Raw genomic sequence first — 17,877 nt, 5'->3', positions numbered from 1 at the left:
TTAAGTACAAGAGGACTGGCTAACTTTCAATGATTTGAACCTCTCCTGTGAGTCCAGTTTTGTATTCCGATGCTTCACTTCAGGTTTAACGTATGCCTTGGACCTCCTTATTGACGATAAAACACAGAAAATGCATCAGAATTTATTACAAAAGGCACAATGCCGACTTAAGTACAAGAGGACTGACACTCTAATTTTCTATGATTTGAACCTCTCCTGTGCGTCCAGTTTTAGATTCCAATGCTTCACTTCAGGTTAACTGTATCCCTTAGACCTTCCTATTGTCGACGAAACACAAAAATTGCTTCCGAATTTAATACAAAAGGAGCAATGCCGACTTAAGTACAAGAGGACTGACGCTCTAACTTTCAATCATTTGAACCTCTCCTGTGAGTCCAGTTTTAGATTCTGATGCTTCACTTCAGGTTTACTGTATCCCTTGGACCTTCTTAATTACGATGAAACACAGAAATTGCATCCGAATTTAATACAAAAGGCAAAGTGCCGATTTAAGTACTAGAGGACTGACACTCTAACTTTCTATGATTTGAACCTCTCCTGTGAATCCAGTTTTAGATTCCGATGCTTCACTTCAGGTTTACTGTATCCCTTGGCCCTTGTTATTGACTATGAAACACAGAAATTGCATACGCATTTAATACAAAAGGCACAATGCCGACTTAAGTACAAGAGGACTGACACTCTAACTTTCTATGATTTGAACCTCTCCTGTGAGTCCAGTTTTAGAATCTGATGCTTCACTTCAGGTTTACCGTATCAATTCGACCTTTTCATTGACGGCGAAACACAGAAATTCCATCCGAATTCAATGCAAAAGGCACAATGCCGACTTAAGTACAAGAGGACACACACTCTAACTTTCTATGATTTGAACCTCTCCTGTGCGTCCAGTTTTGGATTCCGATGCTTCACTTCACGTTTACTGTATCCCTTAGACCTTCTTATTGACGATGAAACACAGAAATTGCATCCGAATTTAATAAAAAGGCACAATGCTGACTTATGTACAAGAGGACTGACACTCTAAGTTTCTATGATTTGAACCACTCCTGTGAGTCCAGTTTTAGATTCCGATGCTTCACTTCAGGTTTACTGTATCAATTGGACCTTCTTTTTGACGATGAAACACTGAAAATCCATCCGAATTTAATACCAAAGACACAATGCCGACTTAAGTACAAGAGGACTGACACTCTAACTTTCTATGATTTGAACCTCTCCTGTGAGTCCAGTTTTAGAATCCGATGCTTCACTTCAGGTTTACTGTATCCCTTGGACCTTTTTATTGACGATTAAACGCAGAAATTGCATCCGAATTTAATACAAAAGTCACAATGCCGACTTAAGTACAAGAGGACTGACACTCTAACTTTCTGTGATTTGAAGCTCTCCTGTGAGTCCCGTTTTAGATTCCGATGCTTCACTTCAGGTTTACTGTAATCCTTGGACCTTCTTATTGATGAAGAATCACAGAAATTACATCTGAATTTAATACAAACGGCACAATGCCGACTTAAATACAAGAGGACTGACACTCTAACATTCTATGATTTGAACCTCTCCTGTGAGTCCAGTTTTAGATTCCGATGCTTCACTTCAGGTTTAACGTATGCCTTGGACCTTCTTATTGACGATAACACACAGAAATTGCATCAGAATTTAATACAAAAATCACAATGCCGACTTAAGTACAAGAGGACTGACACTCAAACTTTCTATAATTGGAACCTCTCCTGTGAGTCCAGTTTTAGATTCCGATGCTTCACTGCAGGTTTACTGTGTCCCTTGGATCAGCTTATTGACGATGAAGCACAGAAATTGCATCCGAATTTAATACAAAGGGCACAATGCCGACTCAAGTACAAGAGGACTGACACTCTAACTTCCTATGATTTGAACCTCTCCTGTGAGTCCAGTTTTAGATTCCAATGCTTCACTTCGGGTGTACCGTATCAATTGGACCGATGTATTGAGGATGAAACACAGAAATTCCATCCGAATTTAATACAAAAGGCACAATGCCGACTTAAGTACAAGAGGACTGACACTCTAACTTTCTATGATTTGAACCTCTCCTGTGCGTCCAGTTTTAGATTCCAATGCTTCACTTCAGGTTAACTATATCCCTTGGACCTTCTTAATGACGATGAAAAACAGAAATTGCATCCAAAATTAATACAAAAGGCACAGTGCCGACTTAAGTACTAGAGGACTGACACTCTAACTTTCTATGATTTGAACCTCTCCTGTGAATCCAGTTTTAGATTACGATGCTTCACTTCAGGTTTACTGTATCCCTTGGCCCTTGTTATTGACTATGAAACACAGAAATTGCATCCGCATTTAATACAAAAGGCACAAAGCCGACTCAAGTACTAGAGGACTGACACTCTAACTTTCTGTGATTTGAACCTCTCCTGTGAATCCAGTTTTAGATTCCGATGCTTCACTTCAGGTTTACTGTAAACCTTGGACCTTCTTATTGACGATGAAACACAGAAATTGCATCCGAATTTAATAAAAAAGGCACAATGCCGACTTAAGTACAAGAGGACTGACAAACTTTCTATGATTTGAACCTCTCCTGTGAGTGCAGTTTTGTATTCCGATGCTTCACTTCAGGTTTAACGCATGCCTTGGACCTTCTTATTGACGATAAAACACAGAAATTGCATCCTAATTTAATACAAAAGGCACAATGCCGACTTAAGTACCAGAGGACTGACACTCTAACTTTCTATGACTGGAACCTCTCCTGTGAGTCCAGTTTTAGATTCCGATGCTTCACTTCAGGTTTACTGTTTCCCTTGGACCAGCTTATTGACGATGAAATACAGAAATTGCATCCGAATTAAATACAAAATTCACAATGCCGACTTAACTACAAGAGGACTGACACTCTAACTCTCTATGATTTGAACTTCTCCTGTGAGTCCAGTTTTAGAACCCGATGCTTCACTTCAGGTTTACCGTATCAATTGGACCTTTGTATTGACGATGAAACACAGAAATTCCATCCGAATTTAATGCAAAAGGCAAAATGCCGACTTAAGTACAACAGGACACACACTGTAACTTTCTATGATTTGAACCTCTCCTGTGAGTCCAGTTTTGGATTCCGATGCTTTACTTCAAGTTTACTGTATCCCTTGGATCTTCTTAATGACGATGAAACACAGAAATTGCATCCGAATTTAATACAAAAGGCACAGTGCCGACTTAAGTACTAGAGGACTGACGCTCTAACTTTCTATGATTTGAACCTCTCCTGTGAATCCAGTTTTATATTCCGATGCTTCACTTCAGGTTTACTGTATCCCTTGGCCCTTGTTATTGACTATGAAACACAGTAATTGCATCCGCATCTAATACAAAAGGCACAATGCCGACTTAAGTACAAGAGGACTGTCTAATTTTCTATGATTTGAACCTCTCCTGTGTGTCCAGTTTTAGATTCCGATGCTTCACTTCAGGTTTACTGTATCCCTTGGACCTTCTTATTGACGATTAAACGCAGAAATTGCATCCGAATTTAATACAAAAGGCACAATGCCGACTGAAGTACAAGAGGACTGACACTGTAACTTTCTGTGAATTGAACCTCTCCTGTGAGTCCAGTTTTAGATTCCGATGCTTCACTTTAGGTTAACTAAATCCCTTAGACCTTCTTATTGACGATGAAACACAAAAATTGCATCCGAATTTAATACAAAAGGCACAATGCCGACTTAAGTACAACAGGACCGACGCTCTTACTTTCTATGATTTGAACCTCTCCTGTGAGTCCAGTATTAGAATCTGATGCTTCACTTCAGGTTTACTGTATCCCTTGGACCTTCTTAATGACGATGAAACACAGATATTGCATCCGAATTTAATGCAAAAGGCACAGTGCCGACTTAAGTACTAGAGGACTGACACTCTAACTTTCTCTGATTTGAACCTCTCCTGTGAATCCAGTTTTAGATTCCGATGCTTCACTTCAGGTTTACTGTATCCCTTGGCCCTTGTTATTGACTATGAAACACAGAAATTGCATCCGCATTTAATACAAAAGGCACAATGCCGACTTACGTACAAGAGGACTGACACTCTAGTTTTCAATGATTTGAACCTCTCCTGTGAGTCCAGTTTTAGATACCGATGCTTCACTTCAGATTTACTGTATACCTTGGACCTTCTTATTGACGATGAAACACAGAAATTGCATCCGAATTTAATTCAAAAGGTCGAATGCCGACTTAAGAACAAGAGGACTGTACCTCTAACTTTCTATGATTTGAACCACTCCTGTGAGTCCCGTTTTGGATCCCCATGCTTCAATTCAGGTTTACTGTATACCTTGGACCTTCTTATTGACGATGAAACTCAGAAGGTACATCCGAATTTAATACAAAAGGCACAATGCCGACTTGAGTACAAGAGGACCAACCCTCTAACTTTCTATGATTTGAACCTCTCCTTTGAGTCCAGTTTTAGATTCCGATGCTTCACTTCAGGTTTACTGTATCCCTTGGACCTTCTTATTGACGATGATACACAGAAATTGCATCCGAATTTAATACAAAATGCACAATGCCGACTTAAGTACAAGAGGACCGACTAACTTTCTATGATTTGAACCTCTCCTGTGAGTCCAGTTTTGTCTTCCGATGCTTCACTTCAGGTTTAACGTATGCCTTGGACCTTCTTATTGACGATAAAACACAGAAATTGCATCCTAATTTAATACAAAAGCCACAATGCCGACTTAAGTACCAGAAGACTGACACTCTAACTTTCTATGATTGGTACCTCTCCTGTGAGTCCAGTTTTAGATTCCGATGCTTCACCTCAGGTTTACTGTTTCCCTTGGACCAGCTTATTGACGATGAAATACAGAAATTGCATCCGAATTAAATACAAAATTCACAATGCCGACTTAAGTACAAGAGGACTGACACTCCAACTTTCTATGATTTGAACCTCTCCTGTTAGTCCAGTTTTAGAACCCGATGCTTCACTTCAGGTTTACCGTATCAATTGGACCTTTGTATTGACGATGAAACACAGAAATTCCATCCGAATTTAATGCAAAAGGCAAAATGCCGACTTAAGTACAAGAGGACACACACTCTAACTTCCTATGATTTGAACCTCCAGTTTTAGATTCCGATGCTTCACCTCAGGTTTACTGTTTCCCTTGGACCAGCTTATTGACGATGAAATACAGAAATTGCATCCGAATTAAATACAAAATTCACAATGCCGACTTAAGTACAAGAGGACTGACACTCCAACTTTCTATGATTTGAACCTCTCCTGTTAGTCCAGTTTTAGAACCCGATGCTTCACTTCAGGTTTACCGTATCAATTGGACCTTTGTATTGACGATGAAACACAGAAATTCCATCCGAATTTAATGCAAAAGGCAAAATGCCGACTTAAGTACAAGAGGACACACACTCTAACTTCCTATGATTTGAACCTCTCCTGTGAGTCCAGGTTTGGATTCCGATGCTTCACCTGAAGTTTACTGTATCCCTTAGACCTTCTTATTGACGATGAAACACAGAAATTGCATCCGAATTTAATACAAAAGGCACAATGCCGACTTAAGTATAAGAGGACTGACACTCTAAGTTTCTATGATTTGAACCACTCCTGTGCGTCCAGTTTTAGATTCCAATGCTTCACTTCAGGTTAACTGTATCCCTTAGACCTTCCTATTGTCGATGAAACACAAAAATTGCTTCCGAATTTAATACAAAAGGAGCAATGCCGACTTAAGTACAAGAGGACTGACGCTCTAACTTTCAATCATTTGAACCTCTCCTGTGAGTCCAGTTTTAGATTCTGATGCTCCACTTCAGGTTTACTGTATCCCTTGGACCTTCTTAATGACGATGAAACACAGAAATTGCATCCGAATTTAATACAAAAGGCAAAGTGCCGATTTAAGTACTAAAGGACTGACACTCTAACTTTCTATGATTTGAACCTCTCCTGTGAATCCAGTTTTAGATTCCGATGCTTCACTTCAGGTTTACTGTATCCCTTGGCCCTTGTTATTGACTATGAAACACAGAAATTGCATACGCATTTAATACAAAAGGCACAATGCCGACTTAAGTACAAGAGGACTGACACTCTAACTTTCTATGATTTGAACCTCTCCTGTGAGTCCAGTTTTAGAATCTGATGCTTCACTTCAGGTTTACCGTATCAATTCGACCTTTTCATTGACGGTGAAACACAGAAATTCCATCCGAATTCAATGCAAAAGGCACAATGCCGACTTAAGTACAAGAGGACACACACTCTAACTTTCTATGATTTGAACCTCTCCTGTGCGTCCAGTTTTGGATTCCGATGCTTCACTTCACGTTTACTGTATCCCTTAGACCTTCTTATTGACGATGAAACACAGAAATTGCATCCGAATTTAATAAAAAGGCACAATGCTGACTTATGTACAAGAGGACTGACACTCTAAGTTTCTATGATTTGAACCACTCCTGTGAGTCCAGTTTTAGATTCCGATGCTTCACTTCAGGTTTACTGTATCAATTGGACCTTCTTTGTGACGATGAAACACTGAAAATCCATCCGAATTTAATACCAAAGACACAGTGCCGACTTAAGTACAAGAGGACTGACACTCTAACTTTCTATGATTTGAACCTCTCCTGTGAGTCCAGTTTAAGAATCCGATGCTTCACTTCAGGTTTACTGTATCCCTTGGACCTATTTATTGACGATTAAACGCAGAAATTGCATCCGAATTTAATACAAAAGTCACAATGCCGACTTAAGTACAAGAGGACTGACACTCTAACTTTCTGTGATTTGAAGCTCTCCTGTGAGTCCCGTTTTAGATTCCGATGCTTCACTTCAGGTTTACTGTAATCCTTGGACCTTCTTATTGATGAAGAATCACAGAAATTACATCTGAATTTAATACAAACGGCACAATGCCGACTTAAATACAAGAGGACTGACACTCTAACATTCTATGATTTGAACCTCTCCTGTGAGTCCAGTTTTAGATTCCGATGCTTCACTTCAGGTTTAACGTATGCCTTGGACCTTCTTATTGACGATAACACACAGAAATTGCATCAGAATTTAATACAAAAATCACAATGCCGACTTAAGTACAAGAGGACTGACACTCAAACTTTCTATAATTGGAACCTCTCCTGTGAGTCCAGTTTTAGATTCCAATGCTTCACTGCAGGTTTACTGTGTCCCTTGGATCAGCTTATTGACGATGAAGCACAGAAATTGCATCCGAATTTAATACAAAATGCACAATGCCGACTCAAGTACAAGAGGACTGACACTCTAACTTCCTATGATTTGAACCTCTCCTGTGAGTCCAGTTTTAGATTCCAATGCTTCACTTCGGGTGTACCGTATCAATTGGACCGATGTATTGACGATGAAACACAGAAATTCCATCCGAATTTAATACAAAAGGCACAATGCCGACTTAAGTACAAGAGGACTGACACTCTAACTTTCTATGATTTGAACCTCTCCTGTGCGTCCAGTTTTAGATTCCAATGCTTCACTTCAGGTTAACTATATCCCTTGGACCTTCTTAATGACGATGAAAAACAGAAATTGCATCCAAAATTAATACAAAAGGCACAGTGCCGACTTAGGTACTAGAGGACTGACACTCTAACTTTCTATGATTTGAACCTCTCCTGTGAATCCAGTTTTAGATTACGATGTTTCACTTCATATTTACTGTATCCCTTGGCCCTTGTTATTGACTATGAAACACAGAAATTGCATCCGCATTTAATACAAAAGGCACAAGGCCGACTTAAGTACTAGAGGACTGACACTCTAACTTTCTATGATTTGAACCTCACCTGTGAATCCAGTTTTAGATTCCGATGCTTCACTTCAGGTTAACTGTAAACCTTGGACCTTCTTATTGACGATGAAACACAGAAATTGCATCCGAATTTAATAACAAAGGCACAATGCTGACTTAATTACAGGAGGACTGACAAACTTTCTATGATTTGAACCTCTCCTGTGAGTCCAGTTTTGTATTCCGATGCTTCACTTCAGGTTTAACGTATGCCTTGGACCTTCTTATTGACGATAAAACACAGAAATTGCATCCTAATTTAATACAAAAGGCACAATGCCGACTTAAGTACCAGAGGACTGACACTCTAACTTTCTATGATTGGAACCTCTCCTGTGAGTCCAGTTTTAGATTCCGATGCTTCACTTCAGGTTTACTGTTTCCCTTGGACCAGCTTATTGACGATGAAATACAGAAATTGCATCCGAATTAAATACAAAATTCACAATGCCGACTTAACTACAAGAGGACTGACACTCTAACTTTCTATGATTTGAACTTCTCCTGCGAGTCCAGTTTTAAAACCCGATGCTTCACTTCAGGTTTACCGTATCAATTGGACCTTTGTATTGACGATGAAACACAGAAATTCCATCCGAATTTAATGCAAAAGGCAAAATGCCGACTTAAGTACAACAGGACACACACTGTAAGTTTCTATGATTTGAACCTCTCCTGTGAGTCCAGTTTTGGATTCCGATGCTTTACTTCAAGTTTACTGTATCCCTTGGATCTTCTTAATGACGATGAAACACAGAAATTGCATCCGAATATAATACAAAAGGCACAGTGCCGACTTAAGTACTAGAGGACTGACGCTCTAACTTTCTATGATTTGAACCTCTCCTGTGAATCCAGTTTTATATTCCGATGCTTCACTTCAGGTTTACTGTATCCCTTGGCCCTTGTTATTGACTATGAAACACAGTAATTGCATCCGCATCTAATACAAAAGGCACAATGCCGACTTAAGTACAAGAGGACTGTCTAATTTTCTATGATTTGAACCTCTCCTGTGTGTCCAGTTTTAGATTCCGATGCTTCACTTCAGGTTTACTGTATCCCTTGGACCTTCTTATTGACGATTAAACGCAGAAATTGCATCCGAATTTAATACAAAAGGCACAATGCCGACTGAAGTACAAGAGGACTGACACTGTAACTTTCTGTGAATTGAACCTCTCCTGTGAGTCCAGTTTTAGATTCCGATGCTTCACTTCAGGTTAACTAAATCCCTTAGACCTTCTTATTGACGATGAAACACAAAAATTGCATCCGAATTTAATACAAAAGGCACAATCCCGACTTAAGTACAACAGGACCGACGCTCTTACTTTCTATGATTTGAACCTCTCCTGTGAGTCTAGTATTAGATTCTGATGCTTCACTTCAGGTTTACTCTATCCCTTGGACCTTCTTAATGACGATGAAACACAGATATTGCATCCGAATTTAATACAAAAGGCACAGTGCCGACTTAAGTACTAGAGGACTGACACGCTAACTTTCTCTGATTTGAACCTCTCCTGTGAATCCAGTTTTAGATTCCGATGCTTCACTTCAGGTTTACTGTATCCCTTGGCCCTTGTTATTGACTATGAAACACAGAAATTGCATCCGCATTTAATACAAAAGGCACAATGCCGACTTACGTACAAGAGGACTGACACTCTAGTTTTCAATGATTTGAACCTCTCCTGTGAGTCCAGTTTTAGATACCGATGCTTCACTTCAGATTTACTGTATACCTTGGACCTTCTTATTGACGATGAAACACAGAAATTGCATCCGAATTTAATTCAAAAGGTAGAATGCCGACTTAAGAACAAGAGGACTGTACCTCTAACTTTCTATGATTTGAACCACTCCTGTGAGTCCCGTTTTGGATCCCCATGCTTCAATTCAGGTTTACTGTATACCTTGGACCTTCTTATTGACGATGAAACTCAGAAGGTACATCCGAATTTAATACAAAAGGCACAATGCCGACTTGAGTACAAGAGGACCAACCCTCTAACTTTCTATGATTTGAACCTCTCCTTTGAGTCCAGTTTTAGATTCCGATGCTTCACTTCAGGTTTACTGTATCCCTTGGACCTTCTTATTGACGATGATACACAGAAATTGCATCCGAATTTAATACAAAATGCACAATGCCGACTTAAGTACAAGAGGACCGACTAACTTTCTATGATTTGAACCTCTCCTGTGAGTCCAGTTTTGTCTTCCGATGCTTCACTTCAGGTTTAACGTATGCCTTGGACCTTCTTATTGACGATAAAACACAGAAATTGCATCCTAATTTAATACAAAAGCCACAATGCCGACTTAAGTACCAGAAGACTGACACTCTAACTTTCTATGATTGGTACCTCTCCTGTGAGTCCAGTTTTAGATTCCGATGCTTCACCTCAGGTTTACTGTTTCCCTTGGACCAGCTTATTGACGATGAAATACAGAAATTGCATCCGAATTAAATACAAAATTCACAATGCCGACTTAAGTACAAGAGGACTGACACTCCAACTTTCTATGATTTGAACCTCTCCTGTTAGTCCAGTTTTAGAACCCGATGCTTCACTTCAGGTTTACCGTATCAATTGGACCTTTGTATTGACGATGAAACACAGAAATTCCATCCGAATTTAATGCAAAAGGCAAAATGCCGACTTAAGTACAAGAGGACACACACTCTAACTTCCTATGATTTGAACCTCCAGTTTTAGATTCCGATGCTTCACCTCAGGTTTACTGTTTCCCTTGGACCAGCTTATTGACGATGAAATACAGAAATTGCATCCGAATTAAATACAAAATTCACAATGCCGACTTAAGTACAAGAGGACTGACACTCCAACTTTCTATGATTTGAACCTCTCCTGTTAGTCCAGTTTTAGAACCCGATGCTTCACTTCAGGTTTACCGTATCAATTGGACCTTTGTATTGACGATGAAACACAGAAATTCCATCCGAATTTAATGCAAAAGGCAAAATGCCGACTTAAGTACAAGAGGACACACACTCTAACTTCCTATGATTTGAACCTCTCCTGTGAGTCCAGGTTTGGATTCCGATGCTTCACCTGAAGTTTACTGTATCCCTTAGACCTTCTTATTGACGATGAAACACAGAAATTGCATCCGAATTTAATACAAAAGGCACAATGCCGACTTAAGTATAAGAGGACTGACACTCTAAGTTTCTATGATTTGAACCACTCCTGTGCGTCCAGTTTTAGATTCCAATGCTTCACTTCAGGTTAACTGTATCCCTTAGACCTTCCTATTGTCGATGAAACACAAAAATTGCTTCCGAATTTAATACAAAAGGAGCAATGCCGACTTAAGTACAAGAGGACTGACGCTCTAACTTTCAATCATTTGAACCTCTCCTGTGAGTCCAGTTTTAGATTCTGATGCTCCACTTCAGGTTTACTGTATCCCTTGGACCTTCTTAATGACGATGAAACACAGAAATTGCATCCGAATTTAATACAAAAGGCAAAGTGCCGATTTAAGTACTAAAGGACTGACACTCTAACTTTCTATGATTTGAACCTCTCCTGTGAATCCAGTTTTAGATTCCGATGCTTCACTTCAGGTTTACTGTATCCCTTGGCCCTTGTTATTGACTATGAAACACAGAAATTGCATCCTAATTTAATACAAAAGCCACAATGCCGACTTAAGTACCAGAAGACTGACACTCTAACTTTCTATGATTGGTACCTCTCCTGTGAGTCCAGTTTTAGATTCCGATGCTTCACTTCAGGTTTACTGTATCCCTTGGACCTTCTTATTGACGATGATACACAGAAATTGCATCCGAATTTAATACAAAATGCACAATGCCGACTTAAGTACAAGAGGACCGACTAACTTTCTATGATTTGAACCTCTCCTGTGAGTCCAGTTTTGTCTTCCGATGCTTCACTTCAGGTTTAACGTATGCCTTGGACCTTCTTATTGACGATAAAACACAGAAATTGCATCCTAATTTAATACAAAAGCCACAATGCCGACTTAAGTACCAGAAGACTGACACTCTAACTTTCTATGATTGGTACCTCTCCTGTGAGTCCAGTTTTAGATTCCGATGCTTCACCTCAGGTTTACTGTTTCCCTTGGACCAGCTTATTGACGATGAAATACAGAAATTGCATCCGAATTAAATACAAAATTCACAATGCCGACTTAAGTACAAGAGGACTGACACTCCAACTTTCTATGATTTGAACCTCTCCTGTTAGTCCAGTTTTAGAACCCGATGCTTCACTTCAGGTTTACCGTATCAATTGGACCTTTGTATTGACGATGAAACACAGAAATTCCATCCGAATTTAATGCAAAAGGCAAAATGCCGACTTAAGTACAAGAGGACACACACTCTAACTTCCTATGATTTGAACCTCCAGTTTTAGATTCCGATGCTTCACCTCAGGTTTACTGTTTCCCTTGGACCAGCTTATTGACGATGAAATACAGAAATTGCATCCGAATTAAATACAAAATTCACAATGCCGACTTAAGTACAAGAGGACTGACACTCCAACTTTCTATGATTTGAACCTCTCCTGTTAGTCCAGTTTTAGAACCCGATGCTTCACTTCAGGTTTACCGTATCAATTGGACCTTTGTATTGACGATGAAACACAGAAATTCCATCCGAATTTAATGCAAAAGGCAAAATGCCGACTTAAGTACAAGAGGACACACACTCTAACTTCCTATGATTTGAACCTCTCCTGTGAGTCCAGGTTTGGATTCCGATGCTTCACCTGAAGTTTACTGTATCCCTTAGACCTTCTTATTGACGATGAAACACAGAAATTGCATCCGAATTTAATACAAAAGGCACAATGCCGACTTAAGTATAAGAGGACTGACACTCTAAGTTTCTATGATTTGAACCACTCCTGTGCGTCCAGTTTTAGATTCCAATGCTTCACTTCAGGTTAACTGTATCCCTTAGACCTTCCTATTGTCGATGAAACACAAAAATTGCTTCCGAATTTAATACAAAAGGAGCAATGCCGACTTAAGTACAAGAGGACTGACGCTCTAACTTTCAATCATTTGAACCTCTCCTGTGAGTCCAGTTTTAGATTCTGATGCTCCACTTCAGGTTTACTGTATCCCTTGGACCTTCTTAATGACGATGAAACACAGAAATTGCATCCGAATTTAATACAAAAGGCAAAGTGCCGATTTAAGTACCAAAGGACTGACACTCTAACTTTCTATGATTTGAACCTCTCCTGTGAATCCAGTTTTAGATTCCGATGCTTCACTTCAGGTTTACTGTATCCCTTGGCCCTTGTTATTGACTATGAAACACAGAAATTGCATACGCATTTAATACAAAAGGCACAATGCCGACTTAAGTACAAGAGGACTGACACTCTAACTTTCTATGATTTGAACCTCTCCTGTGAGTCCAGTTTTAGAATCTGATGCTTCACTTCAGGTTTACCGTATCAATTCGACCTTTTCATTGACGGTGAAACACAGAAATTCCATCCGAATTCAATGCAAAAGGCACAATGCCGACTTAAGTACAAGAGGACACACACTCTAACTTTCTATGATTTGAACCTCTCCTGTGCGTCCAGTTTTGGATTCCGATGCTTCACTTCACGTTTACTGTATCCCTTAGACCTTCTTATTGACGATGAAACACAGAAATTGCATCCGAATTTAATAAAAAGGCACAATGCTGACTTATGTACAAGAGGACTGACACTCTAAGTTTCTATGATTTGAACCACTCCTGTGAGTCCAGTTTTAGATTCCGATGCTTCACTTCAGGTTTACTGTATCAATTGGACCTTCTTTGTGACGATGAAACACTGAAAATCCATCCGAATTTAATACCAAAGACACAGTGCCGACTTAAGTACAAGAGGACTGACACTCTAACTTTCTGTGATTTGAAGCTCTCCTGTGAGTCCCGTTTTAGATTCCGATGCTTCACTTCAGGTTTACTGTAATCCTTGGACCTTCTTATTGATGAAGAATCACAGAAATTACATCTGAATTTAATACAAACGGCACAATGCCGACTTAAATACAAGAGGACTGACACTCTAACATTCTATGATTTGAACCTCTCCTGTGAGTCCAGTTTTAGATTCCGATGCTTCACTTCAGGTTTAACGTATGCCTTGGACCTTCTTATTGACGATAACACACAGAAATTGCATCAGAATTTAATACAAAAATCACAATGCCGACTTAAGTACAAGAGGACTGACACTCAAACTTTCTATAATTGGAACCTCTCCTGTGAGTCCAGTTTTAGATTCCAATGCTTCACTGCAGGTTTACTGTGTCCCTTGGATCAGCTTATTGACGATGATGCACAGAAATTGCATCCGAATTTAATACAAAATGCGCAATGCCGACTCAAGTACAAGAGGACTGACACTCTAACTTCCTATGATTTGAACCTCTCCTGTGAGTCCAGTTTTAGATTCCAATGCTTCACTTCGGGTGTACCGTATCAATTGGACCGATGTATTGACGATGAAACACAGAAATTCCATCCGAATTTAATACAAAAGGCACAATGCCGACTTAAGTACAAGAGGACTGACACTCTAACTTTCTATGATTTGAACCACTCCTGTGCGTCCAGTTTTAGATTCCAATGCTTCACTTCAGGTTAACTATATCCCTTGGACCTTCTTAATGACGATGAAAAACAGAAATTGCATCCAAAATTAATACAAAAGGCACAGTGCCGACTTAAGTACTAGAGGACTGACACTCTAACTTTCTATGATTTGAACCTCTCCTGTGAATCCAGTTTTAGATTACGATGCTTCACTTCATATTTACTGTATCCCTTGGCCCTTGCTATTGACTATGAAACACAGAAATTGCATCCGCATTTAATACAAAAGGCACAAGGCCGACTTAAGTACTAGAGGACTGACACTCTAACTTTCTATGATTTGAACCTCACCTGTGAATCCAGTTTTAGATTCCGATGCTTCACTTCAGGTTAACTGTAAACCTTGGACCTTCTTATTGACGATGAAACACAGAAATTGCATCCGAATTTAATAACAAAGGCACAATGCTGACTTAATTACAGGAGGACTGACAAACTTTCTATGATTTGAACCTCTCCTGTGAGTCCAGTTTTGTATTCCGATGCTTCACTTCAGGTTTAACGTATGCCTTGGACCTTCTTATTGACGATAAAACACAGAAATTGCATCCTAATTTAATACAAAAGGCACAATGCCGACTTAAGTACCAGAGGACTGACACTCTAACTTTCTATGATTGGAACCTCTCCTGTGAGTCCAGTTTTAGATTCCGATGCTTCACTTCAGGTTTACTGTTTCCCTTGGACCAGCTTATTGACGATGAAATACAGAAATTGCATCCGAATTAAATACAAAATTCACAATGCCGACTTAACTACAAGAGGACTGACACTCTAACTTTCTATGATTTGAACTTCTCCTGCGAGTCCAGTTTTAAAACCCGATGCTTCACTTCAGGTTTACCGTATCAATTGGACCTTTGTATTGACGATGAAACACAGAAATTCCATCCGAATTTAATGCAAAAGGCAAAATGCCGACTTAAGTACAACAGGACACACACTGTAACTTTCTATGATTTGAACCTCTCCTGTGAGTCCAGTTTTGGATTCCGATGCTTTACTTCAAGTTTACTGTATCCCTTGGATCTTCTTAATGACGATGAAACACAGAAATTGCATCCGAATTTAATACAAAAGGCACAGTGCCGACTTAAGTACTAGAGGACTGACGCTCTAACTTTCTATGATTTGAACCTCTCCTGTGAATCCAGTTTTATATTCCGATGCTTCACTTCAGGTTTACTGTATCCCTTGGCCCTTGTTATTGACTATGAAACACAGTAATTGCATCCGCATCTAATACAAAAGGCACAATGCCGACTTAAGTACAAGAGGACTGTCTAATTTTCTATGATTTGAACCTCTCCTGTGTGTCCAGTTTTAGATTCCGATGCTTCACTTCAGGTTTACTGTATCCCTTGGACCTTCTTATTGACGATTAAACGCAGAAATTGCATCCGAATTTAATACAAAAGGCACAATGCCGACTGAAGTACAAGAGGACTGACACTGTAACTTTCTGTGAATTGAACCTCTCCTGTGAGTCCAGTTTTAGATTCCGATGCTTCACTTCAGGTTAACTAAATCCCTTAGACCTTCTTATTGACGATGAAACACAAAAATTGCATCCGAATTTAATACAAAAGGCACAATCCCGACTTAAGTACAACAGGACCGACGCTCTTACTTTCTATGATTTGAACCTCTCCTGTGAGTCTAGTATTACATTCTGATGCTTCACTTCAGGTTTACTCTATCCCTTGGACCTTCTTAATGACGATGAAACACAGATATTGCATCCGAATTTAATACAAAAGGCACAGTGCCGACTTAAGTACTAGAGGACTGACACGCTAACTTTCTCTGATTTGAACCTCTCCTGTGAATCCAGTTTTAGATTCCGATGCTTCACTTCAGGTTTACTGTATCCCTTGGCCCTTGTTATTGACTATGAAACACAGAAATTGCATCCGCATTTAATACAAAAGGCACAATGCCGACTTACGTACAAGAGGACTGACACTCTAGTTATCAATGATTTGAACCTCTCCTGTGAGTCCAGTTTTAGATACCGATGCTTCACTTCAGATTTACTGTATACCTTGGACCTTCTTATTGACGATGAAACACAGAAATTGCATCCGAATTTAATTCAAAAGGTAGAATGCCGACTTAAGAACAAGAGGACTGTACCTCTAACTTTCTATGATTTGAACCACTCCTGTGAGTCCCGTTTTGGATCCCCATGCTTCAATTCAGGTTTACTGTATACCTTGGACCTTCTTATTGACGATGAAACTCAGAAGGTACATCCGAATTTAATACAAAAGGCACAATGCCGACTTGAGTACAAGAGGACCAACCCTCTAACTTTCTATGATTTGAACCTCTCCTTTGAGTCCAGTTTTAGATTCCGATGCTTCACTTCAGGTTTACTGTATCCCTTGGACCTTCTTATTGACGATGATACACAGAAATTGCATCCGAATTTAATACAAAATGCACAATGCCGACTTAAGTACAAGAGGACCGACTAACTTTCTATGATTTGAACCTCTCCTGTGAGTCCAGTTTTGTCTTCCGATGCTTCACTTCAGGTTTAACGTATGCCTTGGACCTTCTTATTGACGATAAAACACAGAAATTGCATCCTAATTTAATACAAAAGCCACAATGCCGACTTAAGTACCGGAAGACTGACACTCTAACTTTCTATGATTGGTACCTCTCCTGTGAGTCCAGTTTTAGATTCCGATGCTTCACCTCAGGTTTACTGTTTCCCTTGGACCAGCTTATTGACGATGAAATACAGAAATTGCATCCGAATTAAATACAAAATTCACAATGCCGACTTAAGTACAAGAGGACTGACACTCCAACTTTCTATGATTTGAACCTCTCCTGTTAGTCCAGTTTTAGAACCCGATGCTTCACTTCAGGTTTACCATATCAATTGGACCTTTGTATTGACGATGAAACACAGAAATTCCATCCGAATTTAATGCAAAAGGCAAAATGCCGACTTAAGTACAAGAGGACACACACTCTAACTTCCTATGATTTGAACCTCCAGTTTTAGATTCCGATGCTTCACCTCAGGTTTACTGTTTCCCTTTGACCAGCTTATTGACGATGAAATACAGAAATTGCATCCGAATTAAATACAAAATTCACAATGCCGACTTAAGTACAAGAGGACTGACACTCCAACTTTCTATGATTTGAACCTCTCCTGTTAGTAAAGTTTTAGAACCCGATGCTTCACTTCAGGTTTACCGTATCAATTGGACCTTTGTATTGACGATGAAACACAGAAATTCCATCCGAATTTAATGCAAAAGCCACAATGCCGACTTAAGTACCAGAA

The sequence above is a fragment of the Schistocerca americana genome, chromosome 3 (genome assembly GCF_021461395.2).
Source record: "Schistocerca americana isolate TAMUIC-IGC-003095 chromosome 3, iqSchAmer2.1, whole genome shotgun sequence".
NCBI classification, from domain to species: domain Eukaryota; kingdom Metazoa; phylum Arthropoda; class Insecta; order Orthoptera; family Acrididae; genus Schistocerca; species Schistocerca americana.
The sequence above is the reverse complement of the archived record's forward strand: the minus strand, read 5'-3'. Positions refer to the sequence as shown.